General features: G+C 49.7%; 1 protein-coding gene across 7 annotated transcripts in view; it reads left to right on the top strand.

Moving 5' to 3' along the window:
• PTPRS (protein tyrosine phosphatase receptor type S) overlaps positions 1 to 24,359 on the top strand; it is a 252,215-nt gene that overhangs the window by 29,370 nt on the left and 198,486 nt on the right. Inside the window, exon 1 of one of the 7 annotated variants that reach the window (XM_054013361.1) lies at positions 23,780 to 23,971. The exons of the other annotated variants lie outside the window; for them this stretch is intronic. The gene's annotated coding sequence lies outside the window, so the exon portion shown is untranslated. Of the gene's footprint in view, positions 1 to 23,779; positions 23,972 to 24,359 lie in introns of those variants that run through there. 7 annotated transcript variants of the gene reach the window in all.

The raw sequence follows: 24,359 nt of genomic DNA, 5'->3' as shown, positions 1-24,359 counted from the left end.
TGAGAACTTGGCGGGGAGAGGAATGCAAGGTAATAGTCCGGTGGCGGGGAAGGAGATTAACCTGACCCAACGTATCCAGTGGGGAAGACAATCCCGGAAAGTAGCAACCCCAAAGACGTTGGGGTGAGAGGGGACAGCAAATCAGACAGGAGTTTGTCGCGGGATGTGGGCGATCAATGGCGCTGCATTTCGGGGGCATTACAGTGCAGAGCAGGGAGGCAATGCTCCATCTCTGCCTAACGCGATTCATCGTCAGGGGGTTGAACCTGGGATCTTTGGATCTAAAAGCAGAAAACTCTGCTGCCTGAACCACAGAACCGGAATCCATAACTGAAAGGGGGAAGCAGGGTCATAAACATCTGTGTGTGGACTGTCCACTGGAGGGGGACAGAGTGCCACACTGCTCGTGTGGGTTAAATATAGGAGGCTCCCGTGTGATGGATCTGCTACATCTATTCTCCATACCACCTTACCAGAAAAGTATGAACCAACTAGGCAGAGTTTAGAGCAACCAAGGTGATGGGGTGAGCAGAGATCAAACTAGTGAAATGCTGAGTAGCTAAAGTGACAAGCCATGGGGTGTGTGGGTGTGTCCGTCTCTACAAACTGCCTACAACTCCTCGGTAGATGTGAATACCAAGGATAGAGGGAAGTTCTGGATGGGGCCATAACTAGGAGAAACCGCGTGAAACTAAGGGAAACTGAAGCTACATAACACAACTTCTGCCAGGAGGGGGAATTAGTCTCCCCAAAAGAAAGTAACGGGAGCCGGATTGCTTGGGACATTTGTACTGGACAGAGCATGGGGGGATGGGCAATCCTGCATGGAAAGACTGTTTGGATTGGACTTGTTAGGTCCCTTCCTTTTCTAACCTCTGGTCTAGTTGTAGGCAGGGAGTGGCCTGAGAGCAGGGTACCATGCCCTGGGCAGCTCCTTCCTGGTCCCTTCCTTTGTGGAATGAGCAGAGCCTGTCCAAACAGCTGTGGGACTGAGTAGAGCTGGAACTGCAGGGTTCAGATTCCTGCTAGCCTGGGGTACATCACTTGGTTTTGTTTCCATGTCCCCCATCTGAGAATAGCAAGAACATTCCACTGCTTCCGGGGAGAACTGGGATTTGGCATGCATGCAACATGCTGTAGGGGCCACGCTGTTGTCTTTGCTAGAGAAGGTGCGTCTCACCATCTTTTGCCTTCTCCGGGTGGGTTTGGTGGGTGAGGGGCTGAGTTAGTTCTGCCCTAAAAGAAGCACTTCAAAGGCAGCTGAACTTCTGGCCTTCTTGCCAGGGGTGGTGGAGAGGGACTCAGAAGGGACCTTTGCCTGCGTGTGCCTCAGGATGGTTGGCTTGGGTTGCGTAGCCACCAGCGGATTGAGTCTCCATTGGATGTCAGGTTATTTTGGAGAATCGGGCCTGGATTATTGATTTGTGCTGCAAGCGTGCCTGGGAGCCCCAGTCATGTCCCCCGGACCACGTGGTGCTGGGCGCTGTACAAACAGAAGCAAACGCTGCCCCACGGAGCCTCCAATCTTAAGTCTAAAACAAGAGTCGACAAATGCCTACTACGGAGACGGAAGCCCAAGGAAACAATCCTTGTCAGCATGATCCACTGCGGTTTCAGCGCAGCAGCTGACTGACCATTATGTGTGTGACAGGTGTCAAGGTGGGAGGCCGGGGGGGGGGGGGGGGGGAGGAGGACCGAGTGAGGGAGGTGGCTCTGAGGATGTTTTCTGAAAGCTCCTCCCATGGGACAAGGAGGGTCCTTTTTGTTGTTCAGTGTTTGTACAGCACCTAGCCCAGTGGGGTTCTGGTCAGGGACAGGAGGCTCCTGGGTGCTACAGGGGAGAAAGCAGGAAGGGGCTTGTTTAAAAACGTAACAAGTGGGCGCCGAAGGCTGGCATCAGGGCCGGCACCAGGCACCAGCTTACCAAGCAGGTGCTTGGGGCGGCCACTCCGGAGAGGGGCGGCACGTCCAGCTGTTCGGCGGCAATTCAGCGGCCGGTCCCTCACTCCCGCTTGGAGCGAAGGACCTCCTGCCGAATTGCCGCCGCAGATCGCGATCGCGGCTTTTTTTGTTTGTTTGGCTGCTTGGGGCGGCCAAAACCCTGGAGCCGGCCCTGGCTGGCGTCATTGGCAGAGAAGAGTGTGTGTGTGTCGGGGGGGGTTGACATGGAAGCCTGAGTCGGGGCTTGGCCCCGTAGAAGAGATGCAAAGAATCCATGCCTCATGCAGCGGGCCATCAGGCAATGAGCTAATGGCCTCCCTGCCTCGTGCTGTCCAGCGCTCAGTCCCCCTCCCGGCCAGGGTGGAGGGGGAGATGCGGTTGAATTCATTTCCTTTCCTTTTTTTTGCTTCCTACTGCTGTCCCCTGCTCTGCCATCGAGTGACTTGGTGACATGGCACGTCTCAAATGTCTGAGCAATTTCATAAAGAAAGGAGCCGGCATAAATGAAACGCTTTGCCTCTTGTATCTGACAAATTGGATTTGTTAACCTGCAGCTTCCGGGGCCTTCTCTGGCGGGCGGCTGATGGGACGTAGGGTAGGGGGAAGGGAAGGGGAAGCATGCATGAAGCGGGTGGGGGGAATCCAAAGCACCCTATAACATGCTGATGTTCTGGTAACACTCTCTGGGGCTCTTTGCTTCCCTGTGGCTTCGGGGGAAGGCCTGAACTTTGCATTGCTCTGAGTTTTCGCTGTGGCCCTAGTGGGCATCCGCAGTAGATGCCCGCCTCCTTCACGCTGTTCTTCCCCAGAGCACCCGTGGATGCCTCTGCCTGTGTCAGCCTGGCCAAGAACTCCAGACACCTGCAATCTGTCAGTGTGGACGGGGCGGGGAATTTGCAGCTGGAGGTGGGGCGAGGCGCCGAGGCAAGGGGACAGTTCCCCGCGATAATGGGAAGGGGATTTACTCCCCGGGTGGTATGGGAGGATTGTAGATTAACTCAGTTTTGCTGCCTCGGCGATGGGAACTTTCACCAATCTGGGGTTTGTGTTGCCTGTGCTTGATGGGCCAGGCTGCCCCCCCAGCAGTGGATCCGCTGCTGGTGGTTGTGGGGCTCTTTGTCATAGACCTTCAGGCCAGAAGGGACCATCATGATCCTCTAGTGTGACCTCCTGCCCATTGCAGGCTGCAGAACCTCACCCACCCACTCCTGTAATAGACCCACTAATCTCTGGCGTAGTTACAGATGTCCTCAAATCATGATTTAAAGACTTCCAGTTAGAGAGACTCCACCCTTTACACTACTTTAAACCTGCAAGTGCCCCATGCTGCGGAGGAAGGCGAAAAAACCCAGGCTCTCTGCCAGTCTGACCCAGGGGAATATTCCCTCCCAACCCCAAGTATGGCGGCAAGTTAACCCCTGAGCGTGTGGGCAAGATCCAGCAGCCAGACACGTGGGAAAGAATTTTCTGCAGTAACTCAGAGCCCTCCCCAGCTAGTGTCCCATGACCGGCCATTGGCGATACTTGCTGCTAGCAGTCGCAGATTGGCTACATGCCATTGTAGGTAGTCTCATCATCCCATCCCCTCCATCAACGTATCCGGCTCAGTCTTGAAGCCAGTTAGGTTTTTTGCCCTATGGCTCCCTTCTGGTGGTTAGAAGCCTTCATCTAATTTCAAGCCTAAAGTTGTTGGTGGGCAGTTTATACAGAGAGCAATCACATCTCCCCTCAGCCTTTGTTTGGTTCGGCTAAACAAGCCAAGCTCTTTGAGCCTCTTATCATAAGGTCGGTTTTCCATTCCTCGGATCATCCTAGTAGCCCTTCTCTGCACCTGTTCTAGTTCGAATTCATCTTTCTTAAACATGGGAGAGCAGAACTGCACACAGTATTCCAAATGGGGTCTCACCTGTGCCTTGTATAATAGCATTAACGCTTCCTTACCTCTACTGGAAATACCTCACCTGGTGCATCCTGGAACTGCATTAGCCTTTTTCACAGCCATATCACATAGTCATCCTGTGATCAACTAGTACATCCAGGTCTTTCTCCTGCTCTGTCACTTCCAACTGATACGGCCCCAGCTTATAGCAAAAATTCTTGTTGTTAGTCCCTAAATGCATGATTTTGCACTGCACTATTAAATTTCATCCCATTTCTGTTGCTCCAGTTTACAAGGTCATTTAGATCTTGTACGATATTCCGGTCCTCCTCCATCCTGGCAATACCTCCCAGCTTTGTGTCATCTGCAGATTTTATTAGTGCACTCCTTTGCCGAGGTCAGTAATAAAAATATTAAATAAGATTAGTCCCCAAACCATCTCCTCCCCATCGATGGCATGGAGATTGATGTTGAACAGTGCCCTAGTTTGGAGAAGGCTCCCCGTCTCCGCCCAATCAGAAGTCCAAAGGGCAGGCAATGCGATGTTTATTGGGGTTAGTTTCCAGCCAGCATGTTTCCCATAACTGACTCCTCAGACCCTTGTTTCCCAGTGTCCCGTCTGCCCCCTTGTCAACAGGCATAATTATCCCTGAAATGCATGCCCACAGTCCCACCCCTTACAACTTATGGTCATGTTCCATTGGGGGGGGGTGGGGGGGGGTTTGTGGGTCAGGGGTCTTCGTCCCACCTTTTTTGTACCCCATGGAGAGATAAGGAGTGAGGTTGTGCTACAGTTAGGGGCAGGCCTTTCTCTGGCTTTAGTGTTTTACCTTCTCCCCACCATCCCCCCTTGCCCCTCCCGACTGATTGCTTGAGATAGGAATTGAGGCAGTCTTCAAGTGTGCGCTCATATTATATTCCCACCATGCCCAGTAACACTTCAACTGCTCTTATCTGTTCCCATTATGCAAACAAGCCCATCTGGCTTCGGCAGAAGCAACATCCACAGTGTCTTTGTTTACACATATTAGTAAGAATGTATCTGTATCAAAAAATCAAACAGGCAAGCAAAACCCCAAATACTATCTCAGGCGGAAATACAGGCCTGGATCCTACATTGGCACTAGCACCCCTGACACTCAGTATAGACTCTGGACTCATGGACAACTGTGTCCCCTATTTCTCCAATCTGGGGTGCCTCTTAGACTGCTTCGCTGTGAGAACAACCACTCCTGGTCTGCTCACATATACAGCCCTCGATGTGTAAATCTCTCTCCGTTATATTTATGAGTGCTATAGCCAGCCACTCATTAATTACACTGTATGGTAACACCAGCAAACTCCCAGTCCCAAACTTTCCCGCAGAAATGGGCATCTGGTACTGCCCAGCTCCCTCCTGGACAATACAAGCTCATATAAAGTCTGTCATTTCATTAATAGAAAAGGATATGCACAAATCTTGTTATCCCAAATGGAATTTCCCAAACACCCTAGTTTAGATAAAACAATAGAATAAGTTTATTAACTACAGAAAGATTTTAAGTGATTGCAAGTAATGAGGCATAGAAGTCAGAATTGGTTACAAAGAAATAAAAGGTAAAACGCAACTAACTCCTAACTTAACAAGCTGAATGAATTCAATGCAAAGGTTTCTCTCACCACATGCTATCAGCAGTGTTACTGGCTGGATTCCTTTCGGCCAGGATCCCTCCCCCCACATCAGTGTTAATTTCCTTGTCCTTCAAGTGGTGTTGATGCCATGGGCAGAGAGAAAGGGGCATCCGTTCCTCTTTCTTAGTTATTTTTTCTTTGAGAATCATCTCCAGCTGAGGTTCAGAAGACAGAAAGTCTGTGGGAAGGGGAAACTCCAGCTGTTTCTTTGCCAAAATGTAGATTTTTTTTTTTTTTTTTTTCCACTCAGACCCTTTTTTCCTGCCAAAGAATTGCTGCTTAACCAGGGGATAGTCCATTTGATTTTGCTGATACCTGGCTGAGGCCTCAGTTTGCCTTTTATCTCCGATGAATTGTTTTGTAGCTGCTTTTCTAAACTTGGAACATGTCTCAGGAACGTCATATAGTAGAATCTTATAACTTTATTTACAATGTTGCCCCACATATTTTACCAGGCCAATAATGATCAGCAAATTATGAGTTTTCAAGTGATACCTTACAAGGCATACTTTGTACAAAACTCATTGTAATTTTGTAAAGAGTGTAACCATAGGGATACAGACGGTTATATCATGTATTTACCTAGCACAGTATTTCCCAAACTTGGGATGCTACTTGTTTAGGGAAAGCCCCGGCGGACCCGTTTATTTACTTGCCGCGTCCGCAGGTCCGGCCGATTGTGGCTCCCACTGGCCATGGTTCGCTGCTCTAGGCCAATGGGAACTGCTGGAAGTGGTGCGGGCCAGGGGACGTGCAGGCCAAGGGACATACTGGCCACCGCTTCCCGCAGCTCCCATTGGCCTGGAGCAACGAACCGCGGCCAGTGGGAGCTGTGATCGGCCGGACCTGCGGACGGGGCAGGTAAACAAACTGTCCTGGCTAGCCAGGGGCTTTCCCTAAACAAGCAGTGTCCCAAGTTTGGGAAACACTGACCTAGCACCTTACAAAGCCAGAGTAAAACTCTTTCTTTGTCCTGGACAGCTCATGCTCTGGGATGCGTATTGTATACTGCATAGTATTAAACATAGCATACGCTCAGATGTATTTAACAGGGAAACAGCAGGTTTCCAGTTGCATTGGCTGGCAGGAGCTGCACTCGGAATGCATAGCCCCAGGCCTGAGCGTGTTGTGTTTGCATGGAGGAGAGCTCTTGCTTTACAGCTGGAAGAGTGGGAGTGGGGGAAGGGAGAAATCCACAGTTGCTGCAATTGGTGGAGTCGGCACAATACGGTGCTGTGAGCTCTGACACGCTGCTCTCGAAGTGCGGCTATTTCAGGGAGAGGCAGAGTGCAGTCGCCCAAGCACTTTCTTTTACAGCATGTTACGTATCACATTATTTATTGTGTGTGTGAGAGAGAGATTCAGTTACAAGATATCGAACCCCCGAGGGGCAGCGGAGTGCGGGTGGAGGAGGAGATCACTTCCTCTGTTTTCGTGCTCTTGCTGTTTTCGTGCAGCGTTCGTGCTGTTTGGCTCTCACCTGGTGTGACCCTGTTGGAGGATTTGCACAGAGAGACTCGTGCCCCCAGGAGAAACTGCAGCAAAGTTTTTTTTTTTTTTTTTTTTTTTTTTTTTTTAAATAAAAGAAAGCAGCTAAACAAAAATGGATGCTTTTAAAAGCGCCAGAGACGAGTTTCCCAAAGCCGCTTCCCGGCCGAATTATTGCAGGAGGCCCAGTTTTTTGAGGTCTTCCTGGTGAGATGCTTGACTAAGCGGAACTTCACTGCTCCACCTAATGCAGGGAATGGGGACAACGTCCCGGTGAGAAGCTCGGCGTCTGAGACGGGACAGGCCTGTGGGAGCGCAGGAGGGTGCGGGGGGGAGTTCTCGAAGACCATCCTAACCTGTCACAGGCGTTTCTGGCTTACGTCACTCGGACACCGCTGCACGCTGGGGGGCTCTGAAAGGCAGCCTGGCTCTCTGAGCGTGGTTGAAGGCGGAGACTACGCAAGGAACTTATTTCAGGGAATACTTGAAGGGGGCAGGGGGTGCAGAATATTACTGATGCTTTCTTCCATAACCTCTCCACCCGTGGGAGGTGTAAAGGGCTTTGGGGAGGCTTATGCTAGCAGAGAGAGGGGTGTGTGTGTGTGTGTGTGTGCGCGCGTTTTTCAGTCTGCTGCCAGACAGAGCTTGACATTTACCAGACTTGTCCCGGTCAGGGCGCTGCGACTGCGGTACCAGCCGCTGGTAGATACCAGCTCGGCTTCCGAGAAGGGGAAGGGGGCAGTGCGTGGCTATCTAGCAAAGGGCTGTCCCCGTTTCCATCATCTGTATTACTCTGACTTGCAGGAGTCTGGCCAAGCTACAGCTCCATCCCCTCTAGCTGCTGATGGGCTCTGCTCCCTCCCTCCAACATCTCCAGACCCTCACAAGGGGTGGGAACGGCCTCCCCCTCTCAGTTCTCCCCTGTCTCCATGCTTGGAGGTCTCCTCCCTGGTGAACAATGCCTCGGCCTGTCTCCGCTGCTGCCCAGAGCTTTCCCAAGCAGTGACACTGACGTGATCCTTCACAGATTCACTGCTGCCCACAAGGTTCTGAACAGCTGGGAAGCTGCATTGAGTCTTGTTAGCTTCGCTCCGTGGCTGTGCAGCAAAACTTTAAGCAGCTGCTGAGGCACTGGAATGAGCTGACTGCAGATTCAGGAAGACTGCACCGCTCTGCATTCGCTGCACATATGAAAGGCACTCTGTCTGCAACCCGAAAGGCTGGAAAATAGAATACAAATAAATACAAACTTAAATCTGCACAGCATTAGCTGTAGGGTCTCCTGCTTGCTGGGGAAGGCTCAGTGGGGAATCTGGGAATGGGCATGTCTTGTCCTGATTGTTAATTTCTGCTGGGTTCCTGCATTCTCTGAGCTACTGCTGTCCCTAGCAAGCAGGACAAGGGTTGGGAATGTAGTTCTGTGCACACTGCAGCCGGGACCAAATGCTTCCTCTTCTAGGACAGCTCTGTCTGACAGCGCTCTAAAGCCACCGCGTGTGGGATCCTAAACTTGGGACTCTAAAGATTTCCCCTCCTGAGGACTAATTAATCCTGTTTTTCAATAGCCTGCGTCCTGGAGGATCACCATTGCATCAGATATGCCACCGGGCCTCCCGATGCAACATTTCTTATCACGGGGGAACGGCTCATGGAAACTCTGCACGAGGCAAAACGCTAATTGTCCTGCTCCCTCACCTTTAGAGTGGCTAGAAGCTGCGGGGGGCTGGGAGGGGAGAGAAGCATCCCACCCGCTGATGAAAACAAAATGCAACAGGCGGCTCCCGTTCCTGCGTGCTGAATGAGCCTCTCATGACGGTGAGCGCTCGCAGCACCATGGCTCCAGCCTGGCACCTCCTCCTTCATCCGACTTTCCTCCTGGGCGTGTGTAGCTAGGAGAGCAGTGTCCCTGGGTGAGGCCACCCCCTTTTCCAGCGTCCCAAGCTCTAGCACCTCACCTCCTGCTGCAATTGCTGGAGAAGCCCACTGCCTTCTGAGGGGAGGGGGACCAGCAGTTCCTCTGCTGCAAAGGCTCCGTCCTACCCCTGCCGTCTCGGCTTCTCTTCTATAAGAACGGCCAGACTGGGTCAGACTAAAGGTCCATCTAGTCCAGCATCCTGTCTTCCCCCAGTGCCCATTGCCAGGTTCCCCAGAGGGAATGAACAGAACAGGTAATCATCAAGTGATCCATTCCCTGTCGCTCATTCCCAGCTTCTGGCAAACAGAGGCTAGGGACGCCATTCCTGACCATGCTGGCTAATAGCCATTGATGGACCTATCTTCCATGAATGTATCTAGTTCCTTTTTGAACCCTGTTATAGTCTTGGCCTTCACAACATCCTCTGGCAAGGAGTTCCACAGGTTGAGTGCGCGTTGTGTGAAAAAAATACTTCCTTTTGTTTGTTTTAAACCTGCTACCTATGAATTTCATTGGGTGACCCCTAGTGTTTATGAGAAGGAGTAAATAACACTTCCTTGTTTACTTTCTCCACACCAGTCATGATTTTATAGCCCTCTATCATATCCCCCCTTAGTCGTCTCTTTTCCAAGCTGAAAAGTCCCAGTCTCTTTAATCTCTAATTATTTCACTTGTCCTGGCAAGTGAAAGGTGACGGTGCTGGGGACAGCAGCGTGAAGGATTAGAGATGATTTCACTGGGGAAGGGTGTGTGTGTCTGTCTGTCTGTGTGTCTCTCTCTCTCTCTCTCTCTCTCTCTCTCTCTCAATAAAGAGGCTTTGAAGGGATTTGGAGAATTCAGTTAAAACCTGAACAATTCTCTTTTTCCCCCCCCCCATCCCACTTGCCCAGCCCCCAACACTGTTCTCTAAGGTGCTGCTCAGAGCCATCCCCTTTCCCTGTACGTTATGGTGTCTCCAAAGCCGCACCCTTCAGTAATGGAGGAGATGCATGTGCCGATTACAAAGACTGGTGTGCGACCTGCCCCTTGTGTTCCCTCCTGCCCTAGCATCACCTGGAAACGTGCAGTAAGTTGCCTCGGGAGTATCGTCCCCAGGGGGAAATCGGCGTAAACGCTCTAACCCCAGCTCCTCCCCATGGGAACCCCTGCTCTCGCAAGAGGGGGAGGGTAGAAAGCCATCAGAGATGTCACATACATGAATGCAGAACAAACCTGGTGTGGCAGCATTTTGGGACGAGTCCTTGACACCTTGCGCTCCTTTGAACAATCCCCATCTCCCTCCTTCCTAAGTAGGGTGAGGAGACTTGGACCCAAACTCCCCTTGAGGTGGGAGGTAGATGGGGTGGCCGAAGGCCTGTGGCTTGGAGACCTTACCTGGCCTGACTTCACATGGATGTTTTGAATGGGACCAAGATCTGTGAACTCCCCAGTCCCTCTGACTCCGGAGCTCAGATTTTGAGGCCTTAATGCATCCTGCAGTTTACAAATAAGGAGCGTGTTGTTTTGGGCTGGGGAGGCAAACGCATCAACAAGCCAGCGATTTCTTCAATCATCCTGCACGTTACGCTGTGGAAAAATGAATACAGCGCCTACCATCCCCAGAAGCTATTTGTTAAAGCCAAAGATAATGATGAGCAAAATTGAGCCTGGATCAGCTGTCTTTTAAGAATCCTTCCAAGAAAGGGGATCTGTTTATTTGTGAGCTCCGAAATCTGTGTACAAGCCTTTTAGCCCCATAGGGGACAAGCTAATTTGGGGGGGAGAGGAGGGAGCAGGACTTCCCAAAAAACAAATCACATTTGAATGTCCAACTTAAGACACCGACTAAGGCCCTTTTAAAGAAAAACGCTGAGCACCCAGGCCCTTAAGGCGTTTCAAAAATGTTGAAAATTATGGGCTAGCATGGTCAATCCATCGCAGTTTATGCATGTGATTAATGTAAAACAAATTAACGACATTTAAAAAAAATTTTAATCGCACTTTTAACTCTAGACTACCAATTTAAATTGATTATAAATATTATTGGAAGGTTTTTTTCTACATTTTTCAAATATATTGATTTCAGTTACAACACAGAATACTAAGTGTACAGTGCTCCCTTTATTTTATTTTTTATTAGAAATATTTGCACTGTAAAAAAGTAAACAAAAGAAATAGTATTTTTCAATTCACCTCATACAAGTCCACTCAGTCCTACTTCTTGTTCAGCCAATTGCTAACACAAACAAGTTTGTTTACATTTACGGGAGATACTGCTGCCTGCTTCTTACTTACAATGTCACCTGAAAGTGAGAAGAGGCGTCCTTATGGCATTATTGTAGCCGGCACTGCAAGATAAGGGGGTAGCCGTGTTAGTCTGTATCTACAAAAACAACAAGGAGTCTGGTGGCACCTTAAAGACTAACAGATTTATTTGGGCATAAGCTTTCGTGAGTAAAAACTTCACTCTATGCATCCGAAGAAGTGAGGTTTTTACTCACGAAAGCTTATGCCCAAATAAATCTGTTAGTCTTTAAGGTGCCACCAGACTCCTTGTTGTTACTGCAAGATCTTTATGTGCCAGATATGCTAAACATTTGTATGCCCCTTCATGGTTCGATTTCTAGGCTCTAAAGTTTTCCATTGTTTTGTTTTTAAGTGCAGTTATGTTTAAAAAAAAAAAAAAAATCTACATTTGTAAGTTGCACTTTCATGTTCGAGATTGCACTCCAGTACTTGTATCGCTTGAAGTGTCATGTGAACGTTAACCAAGAAATCCCGCTCTGACTTGCGCAGTTAGGAACAGAGTGCCCTGCGCTAGTGGATCTGTCCCCTCCTTGATGCACACTGTTGGGCTTCCATTTTGCAGTTCATAATGTTGTTTGAGAGTTGGCCCCCTTGCCATCAGCTTGGTTGGAGCATCATGCCCCTGGCCATAGACGGACTCGCTGTGGAGTGAGTTCTGTAGTATGAACACCCAGAATCCATTGCCCTTCTGTCAGAGCAGGGCTGTGCTTATGCCTGAACTTCCTGGTTTTTCAGGACTTCAGCACAACAAATGCCCACCATCTGGGTGGCACAAGAAGTGGTACCACATCATCCCATCATCCTCCAGCACCTTCACTGGCTACCAGTTCACTTTCAACTCTCTGAAATCATTCTCTACCCTACCTTGCAAAATGTCTCCTTCACAGTTTCCGCTCATATCTCTCCTTCCATGCGGTCTAGCCAGGTGTGTGAGTGCCACCTTCTTTCCAGCTCCTGACACTTGGAACAGCCTTCATAAATCTCTCCTTCTTGCTTCAAATCTCGGCTGGAAAAACGGCTCTTCTCACTACCCAGGTCTCACGAATGGATGCTTTAATTTTCACTACACAAACTGCTTTAACGCTAATTGACGTTAGGCGTTTGAGTCTTTTCTGCCACCACAGACTCTCCGGCGATTGGAGAACTAGTGAAATTCTGAACTTGCAAGAGGCGGAGGGCTTGTCTAAACACAAAGTTGCACTGTTTAACTAACAGAGTGATATTGCACCACTTAAACTGGTGTCACGGTGTGTAGACCCTTACGTAGCTATAAACTTGGCTTATGTTGGTTTTAGCCTGTTTCTAGTTAAATAACTGGCCTAACGACATCGCGTAGCCCAGACCTGTAAGCTTTGGGAGTGGGCAGTGGGAGCTATGGGCTAACGAACACTTCGGCTGTCTTTGCAGATTCATCATTCTTGCCCCTTTTGCCTTAAGGCTGAGAGTTCTGAGTGCATATCCACCCCCTTTCCCCCAGAATCACTCCAGCAAAACCATGGAGCTGATATTTCTGGTATTTTAAAGGTACGATGCAGAAAATAAATCTTTACAGGCCGTCTTTATATCAGAAGATAGAGAGGCAGAGTCTCTCTTTAGATAAAACCCGTTGCAGATCACTTCTACTGGTGAGTGGAAGAGGGAGGAGCAGGGCTGCCCAGAGGATTCAGGGGGCCTGGGGTCTTCGGTGGCGGGGGGCCCCCGCCGCTGAATTGCTGCTGAAGACCTGGCACTTCCGTGGCGGGTCCCAGGGCGGAAGGACCCCCCGCCGCCGAATTGCAGCCAAAGACCCGGAGCGGAAGAAGCTCCGGGGGCCCCGAAAAACTCACGTGGGGGCCTGGGGCAAATTGCCCCACTTGCCCCCCCCTCTGGGTGGCCCTGGGGAGGAGAGGGTCTGGCTGTAGCACAGCGTACTGGCAAAGATGGTCTGTTGCTCTAGGAGACCTCGGCTTCTCTGCTGTGACTCACGGAGGAATATCGGTGTACGTTGTTACAAACTGACCTTTCAGCGAAAGATAGCAGAGGTGGCGGTAGGCCCTGTTTTATTATTTGGCCTATGCAAGCTAGTCAAGCCGAGCCCCGGCATTCTTATCAATGATGTTCAAAGGCACAAAGACCTCCAGGAAGTCGAGTCATTTTGCAGCCCTCGAGAATGTGTGTCATGGTTTGTGGCTGCCCACATTGACATTGTGGACGGTCTCTCAGACACCACCGAAATTCTGCTGCAGCACAAATTCCAGGTCTGGTACGAAACCAGCCCAGCGGGCTCCGTTGGCTTCGCAGCAAATCAAACCCTGTTGACATGGAGTGGGGTGCGAGACATGGTAATTATTTGTCACTTTCTCTGCAGACCATGAATTGCGCATCCTCTACTGTAAATCCCTCACTCGATAAACTTACCCACAACAGGCGCCGTGAGGGCAAACGACCATGTGGTGGATTAAAGAAGTCTTTTATTGACGGTAGATGTGACCTATCACACAATTTCATCACAGGCTTTGCTATGCTTTCCTCTCTGCGAACACTGGGCGGAGCAGTATTGCAGGCCCTACGTTGCAGTGAGACAATCCTTCCAATCCATTAATCAGTGGCCGATCAGTTCCCATCCAGGCTAGCATAAATATTGAGCCGAGAGTTAATTGGTGTTCAAAACCTTTTAAATAGATTTTGTTACTGCTTCTTAAACTAGGGTCTAAAAGTTTGTGTAACTTGCAGAGGGACAGTTGAAAACCGTGTGGTATAAAACGTTCACCACCTCTGCGAGGCAGCAGTGTTTCTGTTCTCCTTGCTAGGCCTTTCAGGTTTGCCAGGGCCTGGGTCGCTTCCTCGGAACAGCACAGGCAGACCATTGGGGCCGAACGGGGAATAGACTCCACAGATCTATGCAAGCACTTCAGTGCCAAGGTTGAGCCTATGGGCAAATAATGCACTGCTTTTTCTGTCAGAGGACACTGGGGTATTTACTGGCTATAACTGAACTATGCCTTCACCCTTTAGAGAGAGAAACTGAGGCAGAGAGAAGGGAATTCATTTGCACCACAGCATGTCGTGAATGACAGAGCTGCTGATGGAACCCAGGAGATCTGCCTCTAGTACCCACCACCGCAGTCCCATCTCTCCTCAGGGGCTGCGGAGATTGGTGCCCTGTTTCACCCCACCCCTGTCAATTTCTATTAGGACCCCGAGAGCCTTGGTGAACGTTTCCTCCCCTTCCATGCTGTCTCCTCAGTGCTTTCCCCTGCTTCCATTTTGTAACAGACGGGGAAGTAGCCGTGTGTACACTTGATAATGCCATGTAGCAGTAACTCCAAGCAGCGCTGGGCCTTTTCTGGCATAAAAAGGACAAACTAAATAAACATGTGTGATTACTTAAACATTTGTTTTTTTTTAAATTAGCAGCAGCTTTTTAATTAAAAAAAAAAAAAAAAAGTATTTGGATATGCTGTTAGGGAACATTTTAGCAATTTTTTTTTCCTGGTATGATTTTTCCAGAATAATTACTGATTTTTAAAAAGCAAATTCAAAACTGGGGCCAGGTTTTTGGCTTAATCCTGTCCGAGTCGTGGAGGGGAAGAAACATCTCCGTTTGGAGCTGTGGGGTCCGGGCAAGTGTCTGGCAGGTTAGCGTTGGCTCGCGGCAGGGAGGTAGGGGGGCCGATGCTAAGACGATGTACACATCTGTGTCTCGTGGGAGAGCCAGGAAAACCGAGAGCTTACTCCTAATGGCGAAACCTGGCCCTGGGGTTCCCTCTGTCCTCAAGACTTAAGGGAAGGGTGAGGGAAAACTAGATTGAGCTTGCAGTGTGGTCTAATGGATTGGTGACTGGCTATGGATTCAGGAGACCTGGCTTCTATTTCTGGTTCTGCCACTGACCTGCTGGGTGACCCTGGGCACATCCCTTTGTCTTTTTCTTGCCTGCATAGATGGTCAGAAACGGTCCTTGGCCAAAGAGCTTGCAATGTGTATGTACAATGCCTAGCATAATGGGATCCTAAATCTAGGTCGGAGCTTTGATGCTACTGGGATATGACCAAGGATCTCTAAGCAGACTATCTCAGAAGTGTGGGCTGCTGGACTAGTACAGCTGATGAGTTAGTGTTATTAATGACTATTTCTGTTCTGTTTGGGGTGGGGGAGTAGGGGTGGTGGTCTATTGCACACCCAAAGATGGGCCTTGCCCGGAAGAGTTCATAAGAACAGACACGCTGGGTCCATCTAGCCCAGTATCTTGTCTTCTGACAGTGGCCAGTGCCAGGTGCTTCACAGGGAATGAACAGAACGGGGCAAGTTATCAACTGATTCATCCTCTCTCGTGTAGTCCCAGCTACTGGCAGTCAGAGGTTTAGGGATACTCAGAGCATGGGGTTGCTTCCCTGACCATCTTAGCCAATAACCAGTGATGGACCCATCCTCCATGAATTTATCTAGTTCTTTTTTGAACTCCGTTATACTTCTGGCTTTCACAACATCCCCTGGCAAGGAGTTCCACAGGTTGACTGTACGTTGTATGTAGTAGTAGCTCACATTACTAAGGCCCTGATCCTCCAGTTGGAGCCATATAGAGGGATCCTTGCTCCTGACTTTGAGCCTCCCCGTTGCAGTCGGCAGGGTCCATGTGGCTCCAATTGCAGGATCGGGACCTTTGCATGGACAAAATGCAACCAGTGGAAAGTAGATGGGTGTGGGAGGTTATGCAATAGGAGTGCAGCTTCCCAGCCTTGCTCGGCATACTTCCTGGAGATTTCAGGGAGTATTTTTTTTTAATAATAAAAACTTAATAAATCCCAGTGAAACTTGAAGTAATTAACTGTTGTAAGCGGGGGATGGGAGTTTGTAGAGCATCCTCTCCAGGAAACTAATAGACCCTGCGCCTCCTTATCTTGATGATTTTCATAATTTAACTGAATGCTGGCGTAATGGATCTGATGAACTTTTATGGAGCTAATTTTAGATTTAACGGACTTCTTGGGTTGTTTTTGTAAAGGTACTGTTTTTAAAACGTGGACGCACTCGAAAAGTAAGAGAAGAGCAATAGAAGCTGAAATAAATCTGAATTATCTTCCAGGGGTTCCAGGTAGCACCTGGTCCACTCTGAGTGCACCGACCTCGCCACCTGAAACCGTCCTTGGAAGCCATCTTAAGAACCCAGGTGCTTTCCCCCTGGGCAGTGAGCTGAGCACATGAAAGGACAGAAGCCGAGATGCTGCCTTCATGCCAGAGCATCACTGCCAGTGTTTTTTGCCTTTCTTGCACAACCTTTGACCCTTCCCCCCCCTTGGAATGAGGGAGCTGCAAAGCCGGGATCATCTATGTTAATCTGGTCTCATTGAGGCAGGATCAGTGAAACCACCTCACAGATTCACTGTATTATGGAGCAGATTGAGGGACTTAGAGAGCAAATTTAATAAATATCATTTCGATATTACTTGGTGGAAAAAACCCTCGGAGCAGCTGATGTCGGAAGCACTGTGGTGAAGGCTGAGGGGATGGGGGCTGGTTATGATGGGGTCTGGGTCGGGGAGAAGGGTGGAAACACCATCAGCGCCTCTTCCCCCCCCCCCTTTAGAAATGGGGCGTGGGGGTGAGGTTCACTTGGGTCAGAGGGAGAGGCTGAGCCGACAGAGCAGATGGCCCATGTTTGAGCTGGGGCCGAGTCGTGTGCACCTAGTGCCGGGTTGTATGGGTGCTGGGCGTGGCATGAGTGGAGGCACATTTCAAATGAATTGGAAGTGGTACAGGATTTGGTGAGGCTCTCTGGCAGTGTGAGGACATGGGGTGGGGGGGCGGTTGAAGGATGCACTGTCCCTTTAAAAAAAAAAAAAAAAAAAAAAGTTTTTAGGTCCTCATCCTGCTGCAAGGCCCTCTGCAGTTTGACCCCCCTCTACCCACCTGGAGCCCCTCAGAGGCTCCAGCAGTGCTCCGCACAAGGGTAGGGATCTGTCAGTCTGAGGCAGCTTGCAGGACCAGGGCCCTTCGAAGGTGTGTTAAGTGCTAGAGCTTGCTGTATGGGTTTTAAATATTAAAAGGACACGTTGGATCATCAGCTGATAGGAATCTGATTACACTAGTCACTGAAGTCAGTGGAGCTACATGGATTTACACTGGCTGAGCTTGTGACCTGTTTGGTGGGATATGAATAAAGCCATGTTAACCCTTATAAACCCTCCTTGGTGGGGTCAGAGTTTACCGGAGGGGAAAGCCGGGGCGTGGGATTTCCCCAAGAGTGGGGAAGGGTTACGGATCTCTTTGGTGGCAGGAGAGAGGATATTTTTTCCCTGCTTGGTCCTTTGTCTTATAAGGTTCCTTGTAGTTCCTGGTAGAGTCTTTGAGTTGTGCTCTAACATGCCTGAAATGTCTTTGTGAGCTTTCCAGTGGAAAAACCAGTGTTGTCCTGACAGGCTCTAGGGGCAGGGGGACGGAAGGGAGGGACTCGAACACTCATCACATTCATATATAGCTTTTAAGCTTACGCTTTGGCTCCATGGTGGGCGTCTGAGGCGGGTAGACGTATTTACCTTTCTACGGGAGGAGGTTTGGAGGAGAAGGAAGCAGGTTTGTGCCTGTGTTGGGATAACAAGGGCATTGATTTAGCCGGAGTCTGTTCTCCGCATTAATCCTAGCTCATCTCTAGTTACCACTTGCAGATGGTGTCTTCTGCCTGACTGCAACTGGATGCTGTTGACAATGCCCAGGGAAAGTTCCAGTTGCAAAGGGTGGACAGCTGTAAGAAATCACTCTTCTGAGACCAGCCTGGTTCACTCCGCTATACGGAGAGAGATGGAGGCAGCAACCCATCTGGGGTGGTGATTGTAGCTTCTCTTGCTGATGCCCCATTCTGGAAGCGATCTTTTACCCTGTGTAAACTGGTTTTGCTAAGATGCACTGCAAATCTCAGCTCCAGCCTCTGAAAGCCCTTGAGTGGAAGGTGTAGCGCTTGCAGGCAGAGAAATTGACTGACCACTTTGTCTTTGTCTCTTGCAGGACCCCCTGCCTGCTGGAAAAACACTTGGTTTAGAATAAATGTTTGACCTCTTGCTAACCCCTCTTTCCTCCCAATCTCATTCGGTGAAGAGTGAAAAAGGCTGCGGCCAATCCAAGAAAGGCAAGAACTGGGGACCGTACCATTAAAATGCTAAAAATGAATGCGCTGAAAACAGACACAATTGGGTAGTTAAATCCCTGAATGAAAAGAGTGTGTGTTACAGGGCTTGCAGGGAGCTGGTCTCCCAGAGCCCCTGGAAAGTATGCGGTCAGGCCTGCGCTATTAATTTTTTGTTTCTGGTTTTTAAAGGAACTGCGAAACCCACGAGGGAGGCAGATGCCCCTGCCTCAGCCATGGGCTGAAAAACCAGAGAGGGAGTTTTCAGTTGTCCCTGGTGGTGTCCACTGGGCCGGGGGGAGGATAATTGCCAATCACTAGATGTGTGCAAGGATTGTGTATACATGCTCTGTCTACGAGTGTTCACGTGCTCAGGCTTCAGCTGTTTCACCCGCACTCCTTCATGGTTGAACACTTGTCCTCTTTGTCCTGGCATGTGCACACTTCGGGCATACTGGCTCCCGGATCAGCTCTCTTTGTTTGTCGCTCCAGCTATCGTGCTTGTAGGTAACCAGCTTTTCTACCTTGGTGATCACAACTAGTGTGCGTTGGCAACACCCTCTTTGGGCTTTGTAGGCGCTCGTGCGCCACTCTTAATTGTGCTCCTTGCACTTTTTAGTGCGAGACGGTAGCAGTCAGAGCTAGAAAAGACAACTAGGCCTTGTTAACCCACCCTGCTGTCTTGCCTTGTTCTTCCTTCTGCAAAATCCTGCCACCCCTGTTTTGCTGATTCCCTAAGTTTGGTATCACCCCTCTGGCAAGCCCCTGGATGCAACCCCATTGTCACCCCTTCCTGCAAAATCCCCCATTTACATTTAGCATTAGCTTTACTCCGGATTCTTTTGGGGGAGGGTGCGTGTGGTTAGAAAAAAACACAGCTTTCTCTCACTTCTCTGTGCGAGTGTCTAAGGACCTTTGTGGGTGCTGAATACCTATGGAGCTGCCCCTAAGTCAGGTATTAACTGGCTGGCTGGGCTTTGGGCCAGCAGCACGGAGCAGATCCATTGGCCGTTGGATTCTTAATGATCAAATGAAACATTTCAAAGTTTTAAAAACAACGCCACCAAACTGCAGGCCCGTCTGCTGCCAGAAACCCTGCTTCCCATCAACCCCAGGCAGTGCGAGAGAGTGGGGATTTTAAACCAAACAATTTTTTTCCCCTCTGACGGTTGATTGGCTGCCAAGGTTCTCTGAACGGGAAATTCTGCCCCGCCTCTCTTGGTATCGGATGTCAGGTTGGCATGGAAAATCCCATCTGTTTTCAATCTGGATCCCCCTTCGCATCTCCTAAGCATCTTCTCCTCCCTGCTCCCACTCCTACATTCCCTCCTCCACATCCGCTGGGGTGCACACATCAAGGGAGTCTGCTTGGGTGACTTTATTTATTTATTTTTTTTCTAAATATGAATGTGACCTCCCTTATGCCCTGCTCCTCCCTTTCCCTAAATACTCAACGCTAAGGCACATGCAGCCCTTCCACATTGCCTGCCTTGTATATATACACACAGGCTTGCCAAGAGAACCTCTGAGCCCAGGGACCACGCCAGTCTTCAGCTTGCAGAATTTCCAAATGACCAAGATTTTTAAACTCGGATCCATCAAGAAATAGTGAAATCAAAGTCTGGGATGGGGCTGGGGGGAGCCAGGGGTGTGGGCTGGAAGGGACCTCAAGTGGTCATCAAGTCCAGCCCCCTGCGCTGAGGCAGGACCAAGTAAATCTTGATCAATCCTGACGGGTTTGTCCAACCTGATCTTGAAAACCTCCAGTGACAGAGAGTCCACAACCTCCCTTGGAAGCCTGTTACAGTATTTAACTACTCTTAAAGTTAGAATGTTGTTCCTTTGCTGCGGATTAAGCCAATTCCTATTTGTCCTACCGTCAGTGGACATGGAGAATAATTAGAGAGACAAAGGTGGGGGAGATTTTTTTATTGGACCAATTTCTGTTGGGGGTGAGAGAGAAGCTTTCGAGCTTACACAGAGTTCTTTTTCAGGCCTGGGAAACTTACTCAGAGAGCCACAGAACAATTGACCACTGTCCTCTTAATAACAGTCCTTAGTGTATTTGAAGATTGTCACCAGGACCCCTTCAGTCTTCTTTTCTAAAGACTAAATATGCCTGCTTTTTAACTTTCCTCATAGGTCGGGTTTTCCAAACCTTTTTATCATTTTTGTTTCTCTCCTCTGGACTCTCTCTCCAATTTATCCACATCTTTCTTAGAGTGGCAACCAGAATTGGACACACTACTCCAGCTGAGACCTCACCAGTACTGAGTAGAGCAGGGTAATTACCTCCTGTGTCTTATATTTGGCACTCCTGTTAATACACCCCAGAATATTAGCCTTTTTCGCAACTGCATCACAGTGTTGGCTCGTATTCAATTTCTGATCTGCTGTAACCCCAGATCCCTTTCTGCGGTACTATCACCTAGCCAGTTATTCCTAATTTTGTAGTTGTGCATTTGATTTTTTCCTTCCTAAATGTGGTACTTTGCACTTGTCTTGATTGAATTTCATCTTGTTGATTTCAGTCCAATTCCCTGATTTGTCAAGGTTGTTTTAATTCTGATCCTGTCCTCCAAAGTGCTTGTTACCCCTCCCAGCTTGGTGTCATCCACAGATTTTATAAGCAGACTCCATTATCCAAGTCATGAATGAAGATATTGAATAGTACCGGACCCAGGACTGGCCCCTGCAGGGTCCCACTAGAAACATCTCCGCCAGTTCGATAGTCAACCTCTGATAACCAGGGTCGCCAAGAGGGGGGCTTCCCCCCCCCCCCCCCGTCGGCCCTGCTGGTAACTATTCTTTGAGAACAATCTTTTACCCAGTTGTTCACCCACCTGATAGTAATTTTATCTAGACCACATTTCTCTAGTTTCCTTATGAGAATGGTATGTGGGACTGTGTCGAAGCCTTACTAAAATAAAGAGATATCCTGTCTACTGCTTCACACCATCCACTAGGCCAGTAACCCTGTCAACAAAGGAAATTAGGTTGGTTTGGTTATTCTTGACAAATACACGTTGGCTAGTCCTTAGAACCCTGTTATCCTCTAGGGGCTTACAAACTGGTGGTTTAATAACTTTCACCAGTATCTTTCCAGATCTCGAGGGTGGGCAGGCTGGTTTATAATTCCCCAGGTCGTCTTTGTTCCCTGTTTTTAAAGTCCAGTACTATTTTTGTGCCCTTTTCCAGTCCTCTGGGAACTCATGCGCCCTCGATGATAATGGCTAATGATTCCGAGATTGCTTCAGCTAGTTCCTTAAGTACCATCGGATGAATTTCATCAGACCCTGCTGACTTGAATACATCTAACTTGTATCAATATTCTTTCATCTGTTCTTTCCTGGCTTGGGGTTCCCTCCCCTCCCCCATGTTATCAGTATTAATTTTGTTGAGTATCTGGTCACCATCAGCCTTCGTAAAAACTGAAGCAAAATAGGCATGAGGCACCTCTGCTTTCTTGATGTCATTAGCTTTCTTTCTCTGCTAAGTAGACAACCTACACTTTCCTTCATCTTTCTCTTACTCCTATTTAAATAACCTCTTCCTGGTGCCTTTTATGTCCCTTGCAAAGGGGTAACTCATTTTGTGTCTAGGCCTTTCTGATTTTGTCCCTATGTGCTTGTGTTGTTCATCCATGTGTCCACTTTTTGTAGGATTCCTTTTTTGATTTTCTAGTAATTAAAACCGCGAATACACAATGATTTGCTTCCACCCTCAAGCAAAGCGTAGCATCTCTATGGGATTTCAGATTAACTTTAACACACGTAGGTAACAATAAGCATATCATGGTCTTTCTCTGCAGAAGCCCTCTTTTGTCCCAGATCCCCTTCTGTAGTCTTTTGTTTGTCATCCCGTGCTGCGTTATGTCTTATTTAGACTATAAAGTCCTCAGGCCACGGATTATCATCGCTTTTTTAATGCCTGTAAAGAGCCTTGCACACCTATGGTGCTTCATAAATAACAAATGGGTTTTAAAAAATCCCCAGGCCTTTTATAGTCCGATAAAGTTTGCCTCCACTGTAGCAAAAAAATTGATGTTTGGTTTATTTATGTTTCGTCTTGTCGAAATTTGTAGCGGCGATTATCCTGCAGTCATTCCCCTTCCAGCCTTCCTGGCCCTGGTTGTCATGGGCTGTGTCCGCAGTATCCTGTTGTACCGAGGTTTCTCATTGTTGCTATCCGCAGTTCAGCTCCACCAGTGGCAGTGCTAGTGCAGAGAAGATACCGGCAGCTTAGTGTCTAACCGAGCTTGGCGCAAATCTGTGTGACGCTGTGGTTAAAGCACCAGTGACTGGCTGCAGCCCTATGGGTCTGTTTGGCCTCTGCTAGGATTGTAACAGTGTTGGCTAACCTGTATTTAAAAACACACTTCTTTCTCTAGTGGGGACAGGGCCTGAACGAAGGGAGAGCAGAGTTCGAGTGCTGGCTGCTCCATTGACTGTGCTGTGCGCCCATGGCAGGTTGTTCAGTCTTTGTGCCTCAGTTTCCCTTCAGTATAATAGTGAATAATTAACTGCCCTGCAGAGGGGGCATGTGAGGCTCAGCTGTTTGCCGGTGGCTCGGAGATTCTCCAGCTGGAAGTTGCCAAGATGGGGAAGCAACAACTCCTTGCCCCAGTTCTTGCCTTCTGGAGTGTGAGGCTAGCAGCCGGTTTGGAAAGGGAAATGTATGAGCCATCTCTGTTAGCTACATTGCAGCTGGACCAGGCTGGGGCCCAGGCACAAATCACCCCCTCCCCACCTGCTCAAAAACAAAATCCCAACCTTCTCTGCCTCTCCAAACTCATGGGATGGAAGAGAGATTTACCCCGGGGAGCTAAATGTGTTACTGGCTGCCATGCCTTGGGGGGTGGGCAGGAGGCCCCTCCTGCCCCCCTCCCGCCAAGGCAGCACATCCTCTATGGGGCTTCCCCCAACTCTATCCCTGTCCCTTACAGGGCCATGCCAGCTCAAGTACCCCCCATCCCACCTTCCCCAAGGACTCTCCCTTTCCCCCCCCCCCCCCACACCCATCCCCCATGGATCTCCTCCCCCTCTTCCCAAAGACCTTCCCACTATGGATTTTCTTCCTTCCCCCATCCCACACACGTTCCCCTATAGATCTCCCTCCGCCTCCATGGATCAGCTCTCCCTCCCTCTCCCCTATAGATCTCCCTCCGCCTCCATGGATCAGCTCTCCCTCCCTCAGGGGGGCTGGAACAGCGTGAGTAGTGTGGGGGCTGGGAGCCATTGACCCAAACTGTAAACCCTGCATATGATGGAAATCACTTCAAGCCAGGGGGTGTTGCAGCAGCCCTAGTTACAGAACCTATGCCCTCCCCTATGGATCTGCACCCCCCTCCTTGCCCCTCCCACACCCCATCCCCCATGGAACTCCCTTACCCATGGAACTGTGCCCCGCTCCTCCCCTGTCCCTTATGGATTTTCCCCTACAGACCTTGTCCTGCACAGCTGCTCCCTGCCCCTCCCCTGGCTCCTCCCAGTCTTTGCCCCCCTCCCCCCGTGGTCCCATCCCGTGTCTCGCTCCGGACCCTGCAGGAGGTGTCACCCCCTATCCCCCTCCAAACCCAGGTTGGATTAACGGGAACCGGGTGCCTCATGGATCCCTAGCCGCTGCTTCTGGCCACCAGTGCTGCAGCTGGGGGCCCCTCTCGGGGGCTCCGATGGGAAGGCTCCAGCCCACACGGTGAGTCCTGCAGCCCGACTGGGTCTGAAGTGTGTGTGGGGTGGCTCCTGGCACCCTGGGTCTGTGGGACCTGCATGGGGCTGTTCTCCAGCCTCTGCTCCCCCCATTTCATCCCTTCGCCCCTGCTCCGTGTCCTCCTCTTCCCCCATCACCCGCTTCCCATCCTCTGCCCCCTTCACCCTGGTCTGCTCCCCCATTCCTCCTCCCCCGCCCCGCGCCAAGTTCTCTTCCCCCATTACCCTCTCCCCACCGCTTCCTTTCCTTTCCTTTCCCGTCGCCTGCCCCCTTTCCCTCTCTACATTCCCCCTCTCCTTTTAACTCTTCTGTTAACTTCTGGTGCTCCGCTCAGGAACTGCCCATTTAGGAGCTAGTCCCCCTCGCTTTCCTG

This window comes from Malaclemys terrapin, chromosome 24 (assembly GCF_027887155.1).
Source record: "Malaclemys terrapin pileata isolate rMalTer1 chromosome 24, rMalTer1.hap1, whole genome shotgun sequence".
NCBI lineage: Eukaryota > Metazoa > Chordata > Testudines > Emydidae > Malaclemys > Malaclemys terrapin.
Note: the sequence above shows the minus strand (reverse complement) of the source record. Positions and strands in the feature narration are given on the sequence as shown.